At 46.7% G+C, this 13,775-nt stretch overlaps 1 protein-coding gene across 2 annotated transcripts in view; it reads left to right on the top strand.

Annotated features, from left to right (window-relative positions):
• MPPED2 (metallophosphoesterase domain containing 2) overlaps positions 1–13,775 on the top strand; it is a 167,561-nt gene that overhangs the window by 32,678 nt on the left and 121,108 nt on the right. The gene's annotated exons all lie outside the window — the stretch shown is intronic.

Here is a 13,775-nt window from a genome sequence, read left to right as displayed (position 1 = left end):
TCTGTATCTTTAGTAAGCATATATTTTATAATTAGGAGGAAAAAAGCTTTTTTCACAGTAGAATAAGTAATTTCTCGTGTTTCAGGGACCCTCACCTTTGTGGATCGGGAAACTTGGCTTGTCCTTTGCGATTCTGGTTTCTCAGGTGACTCAGTCGAATTAACACGTTACTTTGTGTAAAATAGCACCTATTTGACGTGAGTACTAAGGTGACCTAGAGGACTTGACCGTTCTAATAGTACCAGGTGAATAATAATTTTCAGAGGCGGAGTTGAATTATGAGTTACAAACTGTATGTTCTTTCCCAGTCGGGGTGCAGGGGGTCTGTTATCTGTCCATAAGAGAGTGTTGGAGCTCCATTCGGGAGAGTATTCAGGTTGTGTCAACCTAGTGGAATTAGGAGAATCCTGAGGAGTGTTGCAGAGACAGAAATGACCACAAAACAGTAATAATTATGATAGTTATTTATCCTTCATACTGTGCTTGCTTATCTCGTTACCTTCTCACACCGTCACTTGGGATAAGTGTTTTTGTCCCGAATGTAAATGTGAGAAAACTGAGGCTCGAGGCTCGGTAAGTTGCCCACATTCTGGAGGCTCTCAGTGTGTATATCTGGGGTCTGAACCCATGCTGTTTGTCTCGAGCACTTATTACGCTCATAAAGTTTTCTGGGGATTCTAGTAAATTTCATGTAGGAATTTATATGGAACCATCTGTTTTTCTTTTAAATGAACTAAGAGATGGGAGCAAATGATATTTGCACCAGTAAAAACACCTAACAAAAGACAGCACTTTATATAGTTTTTAGAGTGTTTTCTATTGGACGATATCAAAGTGGACAAAACTAGAATTTCAAAAGTTTGTTAGGTGTTTAAAAGTAATACCTAGTATTTGAGATCCTCAGATGTGGAGGAAACCTGTAATTTCTTCAATTTAACACTGGATTTGTGTAGAAACAAGTATCGGACCAGGAGGCAGGGTAACCGGGAATAAGCCGGGAGTCAGACAGACTCCCTTGGAAATGAGGCGCACCGTTTGTGGCATCTCTGACCTTGGGAAATTATTTAACCTCATAAACCCAGTATTTCGCCTCTGTGAAGTGAGATTAATAATGCCCGCCTTACACGTTCCTGCAAGGCGTAGATGCGGTGATGTTCGTAAAGTGTGTGGCCCAGGGCCCACGCGCAGGAAACAGCACTCATTGGCCGGGCCCTACTTCTCTCTCGGGGTGTGGAAGCGGGAGCCTGGACCCAGTCCTGTTGCTAACATCGGCCGTGGGGGGGTCAGTCAGCCCACCTGGATCCTAGACTCCAAGGGCAGTGGTCACTCTGCGCTGTTCACCTGTGAGCTGAGGGTGCCGTCGGATTCTACATGAAGCAGCTTTCTGAGGACGTGGGAAGGGTTGTACGCAGCACAGGTTAGAGGTGAAGGGAGCGGCAGGCGCATCAGAGGGCAAGGTGGCTGACTCGGCTTGGGTTTGGCTGGAGCTGGAGCTCTCTCCCACAGGGGTCTGGTGTGCTGGGAGCAGGTGGGGGGTTATACTCAGTCTCCTGTGGATGAGAGCGTTAACCCTGAAAACCAGCAGCACTGTCCACGGACTCGCCTGATTTGTGGTCTCGTCAAGAAAGGGCCTGCCCCGCCTGGCCCTGTGGGAGGCCTTACTGCTTCTCCTCCCGGGTGAGCGGAGCCTTTGGTGGTTGGGGGCTCCCTCACGGGCCGGCTGAGGCCGACCCTCCCCCTCGGAGTGTGGAGAGGGACAGCAGAGGCTGTTTCCTCAGCCGGGCAAGCCGTGGGGCAGGCAGTGTGGACGTGGGTGAGCCTGTCTGTAGTCCTCGAGCCACGTGCCGGTAAAGGTGATCTGTGGGCTCAGTTGCCACCAGCGTCTGGCAAACTCCCGTGGAACTCCCTGGCTGTTCCTGCGTCCCTCTGCAGGGCCATAATGGGAAGGCTACCCGGCCCTGGGTCCTGTGGCAAACATTTCAGAGTCAGGACAAAGGAATTATGTCCCAGTCCCACTGCACTTAGTGGCACGGGCTCGTGATCCGCACCGTGTGTCCTGTGCGGTGACACATTGCAGCACGGGTGGGAAAGACACCGTCATTTCTTTGGAATAGAAGCTGATGTGTAGTTGGGGGCATACTTCTTTTCAGAGACTTTCTCAGGACACCGTTCACCCTGGACTCTGACAGGAGTCATGTTGTCTGCACAGAGCCCGCCAGCCCGATGCCAGTCAAGTTTAATCTGTCAGCCAGGGCTGCTTTCCTCCGGGGGCCCTGGGGGGCTCGAGGGTGATGCGCCCAGTCTTCAGCGCCACCTTGAAGGCAGATCTGAAGGCTTGGTGGGGCTGCCATCGTGTTGTTGGGATTGTTGTTCTTTTAAAGGGCAGTTGGTGGGGGAGTGAGCAGGGGACGGGTTGGACTCAACATGCCCCTCGGCCACCCCTCCCTAAAGAATGATTTAAACACAGGCAGTGAGCCAGAGAATTTTCAAGGCTAACTTTCCCACGTGGAAGAGAAAAATTATTGCAGTGCCCTTTAGCTAAGTACACTCACTTCAGCCTTTATGGACGGCCGCAGTCACGTGTCGCCTCCTCAGGAGGAAGAGCTTGAGGCCATCACCAGCAGAACCTCGGAGCTGGCGGGCGGGGGCTTCTGACAGTATGGCACAGGGAGTACCTGTAAGGGGTTTGTTCTGCTTTGTTTAAAAAGAGAAGGATTTTGAGGAATTATCTTCCTGCCAAAAAACTGAAGTGAGTGGTCTGACCTCCCTCCTGTCTTATCCGTCGCTGCTCCAGCACAAGGGGCCGGCTGACAGGCCAGTCTTGGCTGACTTGCAGAGCGCCCCCCGCAGGTAAGGGCCCTCTCCAGGGGAGCCTGCATGCTGTGTGCAGGAGGAGAAGGGGCAGAAGCGTGATGCAAACGCGGTGGACGAAGACTTTCTGGTAAACTTTTAGCAAATGTTGCCACAACCGAACTGAGAATTATCTAAAGTTTATTCCCCTTGTCCAGAGTATCCTGGAAAGTCACTGGTTTGAAATAGAACAGAGTAATTTTATATGTGAACCATCATGACAGCAATAAAAGAATGTAGAAACGACATATAACCAGGCACTGAAAGAAATTGGATCTGGCCAGGATGAGAAGCAGGCTATAATTGGATTTGTGTGTTATATTCGTGGGTGTGTAGGAGAGTGTGTGTGTGCGCACTGAATGTAAGTGAATCGTTCAAGTGCCTTGTGCAGTTTGGCCTGTGTAAAATGTGGTCTGTACCTTGGGCTCGGGCGTTCTCGGCTAATACTTTTTGTTGTTTTTATGAGGATTGGAATAAAGTAACTCTTGTTCTTGGTGGTGCCTGAACCGAGTGAGTAGTCAGAACTAGTCATGATGATTTGGTGTCCGGATTTCGTGAGAATTGGTATCTGGATAATGCATTCCTACTTGGCTTTGGCAATCTTTCTGCAGCTCTGAAGCAGAAAGAGGTTTAAGCTTTAACCACTTGAGGAAAATTCAGGTCACCTTATAAATGCAGTGTCCACCAGGGAATTACCTTCTTGTAAATTTGGCACTCTCGTTCACCTTCTCACCCTCAAACCTCTGTGTTTTTTTTTAATACTGATCCTTTTATGCCGAAAGACCCGTTGCCCTAGCTTGGTGAACTCCTACTACTCCTTCAAGGTCCAGGTAAAGCATACCTACTTGTATGTTTTATGGGGATAAAACGTACTGCCCATCCCAAACAGAACTAATTCCTCTCACCAATGTGTCCATAGAAGAATCTCGATAACGATGGCCGACAGTGAACACTTAGTATGCACCAGTCCCTTTATAAATAACAGTTATTTAATCTTTGTAACCGCTTTGTGAGGCAACTACTGTTATCATCCCCAGGTCACAGATGAGGTAACTGGGGCCTAGAAAAGTGAGTAATTTGTCCAGGGTCCCAGAGCTGGGCAGAGGCAGAGTCATGGTCCACACTCAGCTCTTGCTGATGCTCTGAATGACGTAAAAGACGCCCGAAGTGACTTCGTGGCCATTCTGTTCTCTCTCATTCTCCCTCCTGCCATACCCACAGAGACACATATAGTTTATGGTCACATCGATTACACTTTGGTATCTGCGTCCTCCCAGGTAAAACTATGAGGTTCAAGATGGTAAAAATGACATCTTGGTGACCCCATAAAAGAATAATTCTTAAAAATCTTGAATCTTATATAAAAAGAACACTTGTCAAAAATTTTATTTAACCCATTAGTAACTGAGGGAACCAAGAAATTCGTTTTAACAGGTTCATAGAACCACCAATTTAAATGAAATAAAAGAATGTTGAAATGAATTTACAAATGGATGCAAAACTGGAGGGGGGTCCACTGAACCTCCACTGGACAGAATTTATTTGCATCTACACATAAAAGTTATTTGTACTGCCCTCACGTCTACAAAGCAGCCCAGAGACTAAGGCCTGTGTCCCTGTGGCCTCAGATAACGCCTGGAGGCCTCAGCATTCATCAAGAGGATGCTCATTCCAAAGTCTTCGGTTTTTTTCCTACGCCTCTGAGAAACAGTACTGCATAGCCAAGGGCAGAAGCTCGTGGTTTAGACAGGCTCCAAACCCTAAGTCCCAAGCTTACTGTGTGACCTTCAGTAAAATTTGGAGAAGAATACCAAAAAGCGTGCACATGGGCATGGGCACACGCGCACCATGCGGAGATCTTGAGAGGATTAAATGTAATGATGCGGGAGAAGCCCCTGCACAGAGTAGATACTGCTAAATATCAGGTATTATTATTAGTAATCAAGTGTCTAATGTATAGTTGTTGCTTACAGAATGTTTGTTGAGTGACAAAATCAGGGGTAGACAAACTTTTCCTGGAAAGGTCCAGATAATAAATATTTTAGGCTTTGTAGGCCGTATGGCGTCTGTCACAACTATGAAACTCTGCTGTTGTGGCTCAAAAGCAGCCATAGACAATAATTAAACAAATGAATGTGCCTGTGCTTGAGTAAAACTTTCTTTGTGAAAACACACGTTGGGCCAGATTTTGCCTATGGGCTGTAGTTTGCTGATCCCTGGACTAAATGATTAAAATGGCTCGTTCACAGGCTTGGGGTGGAGGACTAATTTCTGGTCACACCTCTTGGTAGGCCTTGCCTGTGTCACTCGCCAGAGAACCCTGGGCAGGGTTGGCCCGGACTGATTAGCAGCTGTACCATGGGAAAGGGCGTGTCCCCTTGTGATGGTTCAAATCAACCACCGGCATTGCTGTCATTTCTAGATTTGATTCTCTTTTCAACCACATACTAGCTGGGAGATCATGGGCAAGTCACCCACCAGGTCTGTCCTTGGATACACCAACTGGGTGATAGTCGTGGGGAAAAGTGTACTAGGAAATAGTCTCCCAAGGTGGTGAGTACTCACTCCCAAAGAGAGAAGAGAGTTGTCCTGCATGGGTTCTTCTGTGTATGGGAAGCACATGAGTTTTACGGTTAGCTTTTCAGCGGGGGCTAAAGATGGAGGGTAAAACGGTTCTCTTTGTTGTCATGAAACAGTCTCCAGAGTAACATATATTGAGTCTGAAAATTATTGTATTTGATTAATTTTGAGAGGTTGTTAAGTGTTGGCATCATGTTAAGTGGCCTTACAAACAAGCATTTGTCTTGAAATGCACTTATATGATGTCCTATATGTAGCCAAAAATGGTCTTTTTGCCTTAGTGATGACTGATTTTTTGAAAGTAAGTCAATCAACTCATCCCAAAGTTGGAAAAAAACATTACAGGCTGTTAAAACCCAACTGAAATGGCCACACACTTTAAGGAAGGACCATAAGCCATGTAAATATGAAGTTACCTGCATATCTGAAAAGCACAATTAACCAAACAGTGAAGCCATTAACAACTGCCTGTGAGACACTAAGCCTTGGAAAGCTTGGCTTTGATGAGTTGGAAAGGTAGAGAAAGACAGTGGAATTCCTTCTCCTTTGACAGAGTTTTAGTAAAAAAATCTTGTTGAATCAGGTAGACCCAACACTCCTGGTGAATGCCTCCCCAACACTTTAAAAATTAAATACTTGTGATTTTGACGTCCCTTAAGGTCCTTTCTACTGGGCTGAGCTAGACGAAGACGTATTTTTAGGTGGAACACTGTTTGAAAATGACCCACCTTATTCTTGAAGTTGTAGTTGTATTTATTGATTTAAAAAGCTGCGTGCCCCGTTTTAGGACAGCATCTGCTCTTTCGTCTGGGTGTGCCGTGTGTGTAAGAGGAGATCTGCAGCTGGAGGATGGTGGACAGCAGACGCCGAGCAGTCAGCTTGGCCAGAGCCACCTCGCAGCCCTGTGCCTTTGCCAAATGGCTTAATCTTTTGGAGTCTCCGTTTCCTCATTTGTAAAATGGGAGAAAGACGGCCTACCTCTGTGAGGGTTGAATGAAAACAGGCCACGTAGAGGGCGTCTCTTGGTCCCTGGCTTCTAAACGAGCACTGTTGCTCCTCATCATGGCTGTTGTTATGTTCAGCCAAAAAGTTCTGTGTCAGTAGCCAGATGTCTGGTCAGCGTGGGCTGCTGTAACAAACACCCTAGCCTGGGGGCTTAAACCACAGACGATTCTTTCTCACGGTTTTGGAGGCTGGGACGTCCACCATCAAGGTGCCAGCCTGTTTGGTTCCCGGTGACAGCCCACCTCTTGCTCTGTCCTCACATGGCCGAGAGGTCATCTTTCTCCTGTCTCTTTATATAAGGCCACTAATCCCACTCATGGGAGCTCCACCCTCATGACCTCATGCCCCTCCGAGGCCCCACCTCCTAACACCATCGCACTGGGGCTTAGGTGTCAATTCGTGAATTTTAGGGGAGGACACAAACCTTCCGTCCGTAGGCCAAGATTGGAGATGAGAAGGCGGACAGGATGGGGCAGGAGGAGACTGGATGGTGTAGGATGTTGTCCCTCCTGACTGCTCCTCCAGTCCGTGTGCACAGTGCACGCCTGGTGACTGTGTCTGTCTGTAACATCATTGTCACGGGTTTCTCTGCCTCTCCTTCTAGCCTCCCCTTTCTACCTGGTTTCATTCTGACTGGGCGTGGCTTTATCTTCATATGCTAAATCTTTGCAGTTAATTTCGAGCCAGCCTCCTTTCTTTAGTGCCCCCACGCCACCCTGTCCCATCCTGCCTGGAGCCGCTTCAGTAGGGCCAGCTTTCCTCCTGCCCTCTCAGGGGTGAGGGAGGAGGTGTTTTCTGTGGCCTCCGGCGGGTTCAGGCCCCACACTCTGCTCTCTGTGGTCCGGCCCCCAGTCCCAGCAGCCTTTCAAGCCCCCACTGCTGCTGTCACACACAGATCCCTAAAGGTGCCGAGTGCTCCCGCGTGGCTCCTGCTGTTCCCTGACAGCCCTTTTTTTCTGCCTGATAGCTCAAGTCCTGTGCTCGCTTAATCCCAGCTCAGGGTCCAGCTTCAGGCCACTCTCGTGCCTCTTCTCTCTGAGCCTGAGATCCTTTGTCCCAGGCGTTTGACATTGACACACTGCCTTGTGTTCTGTGCCCACTGTAATGTCCCCTGTCCTCCTCCCAGCCCTTGAGCAGGGCCAGGCGTTTTCTGCTTCACACCACGGGACCTCGCACGTCCTGGATTCTAACACTGCACCTTGTTTCCTAAATCACTGTTCACATCACCGGGACCATTGGACTTGTTTATAGCTGTCTCCTCACAGACTTGTGGTCCATAGAAGGTTTTAATAAATGCTTGTGAAATGACTAAATGACCGAGCAGAAACCAGGCATGCCACTAAGCATTTGTTGAGTAATGAACTGACGGATCAACTGCAGAATCCTTGAAGGAACCACCCTTGTGGCTTCCTTGTCCTTCCAGCACCTACCATGGCACCTGGCACACAGGTGGGTGTTTAAGAAATGGTTGTTGACTGCCAGCCTGCGTGCCCGCCCATCTAGAGTAACGGGCCCCAGTACAGTGTCACGTGCTTTCTTTTCTCAGATGCAAGGCCAGAACCCAGAAGCTTAAGCCGATTAACTTGGTTGTTAGGTTCAAACAGTGGGAAACATTTAACGACAATTAGTGACAGTACGTCTCCAGTGGGATATTTATGACCCAACGATGCGCCATCTGAGAGGCTGCAGTGGCTCACACAGTCACCAGCCTGACGGGCCCCAGAACACCTCAGAAGAGACTCGTGGAAGGACCGTGAGCTCCTACTGCGTGCAGTGCTCGGGCACTGGATTGTGACCACTGAGTATTCTTTGAACGTCTGCACTGGACTTTTGTACCAGGAAACACTGAGGCGACGCTCGTGCAGGGGGTCTGTTAGCTGTCGTGAGCTGGGGATAGAACAGTGTGGATACGGCAGTTCCTCGGCTAAGGGAAAAGTGCCCTTGGTACAAACGTGAAGATGTTTGTGCATCTGGCTCTGGGATGCTGCCTTCTGTGTTTCAGCGTCGCTGCTGTTCTGGGGCACGACAGCTAGATGAGGAGAATTCCACCAGCTCACAGTTTAGAAAAATGAGAACAGCCCCGTTTCTGAAGCAACGGTTAAACACACATTCTTTAATTTCCGTCTTCTTGTGATACCTGGAATGCTGGGACTTCTTTGTTCTCTTCTGCACTTTGTTCTCCTGTTGACACTGGGAAGCTCTCTCCATAGTTCTAACTTGTAGTTTCTCTACTCTTTATATGTAAAGTCTTGCTAATTCTGGTCATATTTGGATGGACCTGGGCTGTGTTGATCTTTGCATTGTCTGGAAAGCAGAAAATAAAATTGCACAGAGGAAGAGCAGGTTTTAAGCTATTTAAGAGACTGAATTGTTTCCAAGTCTTGTGCAGACTAGTAGTAGCGTAGAAACTGTGCTGATCCTCTGGGGATCCTGGGGTCCTACTCTCTTTTCACTGAGGAACGGAGGCTGGAGGAGGGAAGCACTTGTCCAGGGTCCCGCAGTTCGTGGATGACCTGAGAATAAGAAACACTTTTTATCTTCAATATTCTAAAAATCAGACTTTTGTGTTGCTCACCACTGCCCCCAAATGAACTGTAATATGCAGTTTTTGAGGTTTTAAGAGACCCCATTCTCCTGGATGACATATGTGAGAGTTGAGGGGTCAGTGTACGGAGCACTAGAACTTGGATATTTTTGACAGTGAGTTCCAGTAATTTTGAGCAGTCTCTCTAGATGTTAATGGCTACAAGAGCTTAGGCGATTGATTTTCTGGCATTCTATGCTTTTTATCATTTTATTCTCCGAGTGCAGGAATATTTTTATCTTCCAAAATTGAGTGGGTGGAAAGAGAAGTGAATTGGAAGTTAGAAAACCTGAGTTCTAGTTCTTTAGAGTGGGCAAACCCTAAACAAAATTTTCATAGTTATGTGTTTATCTGAATGTGCAGTTGAAAAATACAACCAGCATATCCAATTCATGACTTTATAAATAATATTGTTTAGGGCAAAACTAAAAAAAAAATTTGTAACAACTGTAATGCTTTTAATAAAAGTTAAGTAAGACCACACAGAGTAAGGCAAAAGCCATGAAGAGGATATTCAGTGAAATGAAACACAGGATTACTTAGTCTCTAAGGTCCCTGCCAGTCCCCAAATTCTGTGATTTACTAACTGAAGCCTAATATTTATTTATTCATCATCTTGCTGGTGGGTTTTGCATATCTTTATCAAACAGTATGTCTGGAGTGCATGGTATAACATCACAAACATAATTTTAGCTTTCCTGCTGTCTGAATTTTCAGGATAAGAGTGAAAGCTTTTATGTCACATTGGAAAACTTTTTAGAGCTAAAGTCAGTGTAATGCATCAGCACAACATCGGGATTTTCAAGTGGAATAGGGGATGGTAAATACATCGAAATCCTGTTAAAATGCTTTGTAAGGGTTACATTCTATTCGGATGCTGAACTAAAGGCTAACTGTGTACACAAGGCTTTCACTGCACGCACGGCCCAGAGAAGAAATCCATGTCATAACAAACCTCGTGGTAACAGCTTTTTTTGAAGATCTGTCAGTGGGACTCGCAGCACTGGATGAATTTGTTATTGGAAAAATAACAGATATGCCCAGAAGAAGATTCCATAGTAGAAGCAATAGTACTATCATATTATGGTTTTATGGGTGAAAAACTCTGATGTGTCAAGACTGAGTGAATGGGAATGGTTTATTTGTTTGAATATGCAGTGAACTATATAAACCTTTGACAGCCAAGCTTCAAGAACGAGATTTGAGGCTTGGCACCAAACCTGGAGACTTACAGAAAGGGTTTGAGATGAGAGCTCGGGCCTCTTGGAAAGTCCAGCAGCGTGTCCAGTGCTGTGGGCTCTGTCGCTTGCACTGGTGTTTGTCTTAGACGAGCAGCGCACGGGTCCATGAATTCACACGGCCCGTGAATTCTGACACTACAGATGGGGGCATTCTGACCGGTCGGACTGTACCTGGAGGAGGAATTCTGCCACCTGGGTTCTGAGGGCACTTGAAATCCTATCACACGAGGGAGAGTTGAAGAAACTGTGGCTACTCAACTAGTGTGGGGAAGATTTTGGGGGATTGTAATACATGTCCTCAAATACTTGAAAAACTGTCAAGTGGAAAAGGGCCTGAGTTCTTATTCTCCGTTATTTCCGAGCGCAGAGCTAGGATTAAGAAGGAAGCGACGGGGAGGAAATAGGTGTGTTTATTGACTGTGGATCACGTGCCCCTACTATGGTAGGTGTTGTGTTGTGACCTCCTTTAATCCTCACAAGTCCCGTGTGGTGCTCGGTGTCACACTGTTGATAGACTTGGAGTGGAGTCCAGAGCCGGACAGTCTGGCTGTATAGCCCACGTGCGTCACTCATACGTCCTTCTGCTCCTCTGCTCTCTGAGCCTGTGGTCCATGCCAGACCCAGGACTTGACAGTGTATGTCCTCATGGGAACATAGCAGGTTAGGCATTATTATTCCCATTCTACAGATGAGAATAAAATGAAGCCCGAGAGAAAGAAATAATTTGCCCAAAGCGAGTAACTCAGCCAGAGTTGTTACTCGGTCTCCAGGCTCCAGGCCAGGTCTCTTTGGACTGTGCTCAGCTCTCTCAGAGGTTCAGATAGATCAGAAACCAGAATGGGCTGCCCTTGGGGAGGGGACTTGGGGGCTCCCTACCCCGAACACCTTGGAAAGAAATTTCTGTCAGCTAGGTAGGAAGGGCCAGAGTGGAGTCAAGTCCTGTAAAGCTTTGAACGAGGGCCCCAAAGGTTCTGTCCAGCTCTGCGGTCCTACGGTGCTGTTTTCTTCTCGTCTTCCCATGTCATCTGATTTTCCCCCAGGTACACCGCTCAAATGGACCTGCAAACCCCACTCTGATGTGTGGATCCGGCTCTGGGGATAGATTGCCTTGGTACCATACTCACTTGCTAGGATATTTGACCTGACCCCCCAAGGGAGTGTCAGGTCACCTGAGAAGTCAGCAGCATGAGCAATAAGCGGTGAGGTTGTTACCTAAGAGGGAAGACGGAAGACGAGGCTGAGGGTCCTCACACGAACCGAGTGGGTAAATCCTCCAGTGGCTGGCGGGTCTCCCTTAAACAGGCTTTCACAGCAAAAATGTTGGCTCTCTTGACTTTTCCAAGTGCTCACCAAATGCCCCATCTGGAAACAGTAGTGTTCCTAGGTTGTCTCGACTTTAATTACATCCTTGGCACTTGCCTCCTTTACTAGGCATCTTATTTTCAGCTCTGAATGTCTCTGGGTGGAAATGTCTTCCTTCCCGTGACCCCCGTATAGTCGTCACGGTGTCCTGTGGTGTGGCCCTCCCACGCTGCACCGTCTTGTCTTCTTGTAGTTGGTCCCCCCGGTAACAGTGGACATCAGTGTCTCAGGGTCAGGGATGTATGTAAATTCTGCACTCGTGTCTTTGTACCTCCCCCTTCCCCAGTCCTCGGCGTTTAGTCATCCTCCGCAGCTCTCCGCATCCCTCCCAAAGGTCTGCTCGCTCTTCCTTTCTGATGACACCACCTTGATGGTGCTGCTGGGGGGCCCTCTCTGCCAGTCTTCTGTGTTCTTCTCATTCGTTGTTTTATTCCAGCTCAAAGCTGAGAAGACACTTTTTCTCCCTTTTTCCTGTCCCCTGTTTTTCTATTCCTTGGCCTTTATTTCGCTGTTCCTTCTGTTGGTTGTTTAAATGTTTCTCTGGAGGAGGAGGGAGGGTGGGGAAGGAAGTTGAAGCCATTCAGAAATTGACTGATGTTCCAACAGTCTTAGAAAGTTATTGCCCAATATCCAGCTAAGACAGGGAACAAATTCTTTACCATGTGATGGTCGCTTCTCTAAGCTGAGTAGATTCGTAGAATAAGGGGCCTATTCAGCGAGGGGTTTATGTCTCTGCTACTTTCTGTTTAGTAAATTCAAAATGACTATGATTTTCCTCTGATACATTTGATGGACTCGTAAAGGATTTTGATGCAGTAGTTGTGCACATAGCTTGGCTGAGTTACGGAGAGGAAGAAGCGGGGCTGTGTCTATACATTACCGTTAGGCGGAGAACTGGAAAATAAAGATGCATAGAGATATCTATGATTGAATTTGTTCATATATTCAAGGTCCAGTGGCTGCCTGAGTTTTCATTCACGTGGCGGTGGATTCCGTATAAGTCTTCACAGTCCCGTTCTGGTGAGCATCTGCACTTTAGGTGTAGGAATAGAATCTTACCCACCACCTTCAGAGGGTGCTGCAGTCTGCTGCAGCAGGGAACAGGCCTTTGTTCTCTGGGAAGACCACTTTTAGAAGACAGGAGACTGACAAGGTCAGAACCACTGAGGCCAAGTGTAACACAGTCTTAGTGATGGAGAGGATGACACCAAACATTTTCATGTAAAAAAATATCAACATTGGATATAACCAGGAGGGTTTCCAGGTTACTCATGAGATCTCAGTGGATTAGTGAATTTTCTCCATGGTAACAGCGTTATTAATTTCTAACCTTTACAGGAAAAATCCATTAATTTTTTGCAGAAGTTAAACTTTCTTTTGGGTTTCCAGTTAGACCTACCAGTTCACAGTCCTCCCTCCCTCCGTTCTCCTGTCTCTCTGCTTCTGGCTCTCCTTTCTTCTTGCCTTCTTCTCTGACGAAGATAAATGAAATGAAAAGATTAACCATTAAAGAAATGCAAGACCATCCAAGATGTATACTGATGTCTTTATTTCCCTCACTAAAATTGCCATCGTTAAAACAGATTGTTTCTTTTAAAAAGGTGGAAAAAGAAAAGAAATTGAACAAAGCCTGAGGAGGCAGTGCATAGAGGGAGTCAGCGTGTCTCTGCTGCCTGTTAACCCTCGAGGGCGGGCTGTGACGTGAAGTTGCCTTATTTAATGCTTTACCCTCTGGGCTCTGCATTCCATATTTGCTTCTCTGGGACCCTCTCTTTGCATTTATAACTGCTGCTTTTCACCCATAACACAAAATAAGTGTCCATTCCTGCAGAGAAATTAAAGGAAGCTGTCAGCGTAGAGTTAATATGGTTAAAGCATCCTTAACTCTGCTACAAACCCCTTAAATAATTAAAGCTGTGTGCTTGAAGAGTCCGATTTGCATTTCTTTACCAAGTTTATTTAGCACACTTTGTTACACTCAATTAAATGGGAATGTTCTGTTTCATTTTCTTTGCTTCGGGTTGATCATTTTGATTCTTATGCCCTAGTGTAATTTCACAGTGCTTAGGTCTTTAAAACTAAACATATATTAATGCACGTGTAGATCCATACAGTCCCACTAAAAGGCTCACTACTTGTACTGAGTAGACTCG

The sequence above is a fragment of the Diceros bicornis genome, chromosome 7 (assembly GCF_020826845.1).
Source record: "Diceros bicornis minor isolate mBicDic1 chromosome 7, mDicBic1.mat.cur, whole genome shotgun sequence".
Taxonomy (NCBI): Eukaryota; Metazoa; Chordata; class Mammalia; order Perissodactyla; family Rhinocerotidae; genus Diceros; species Diceros bicornis.
Note: the sequence above shows the minus strand (reverse complement) of the source record. Positions and strands in the feature narration are given on the sequence as shown.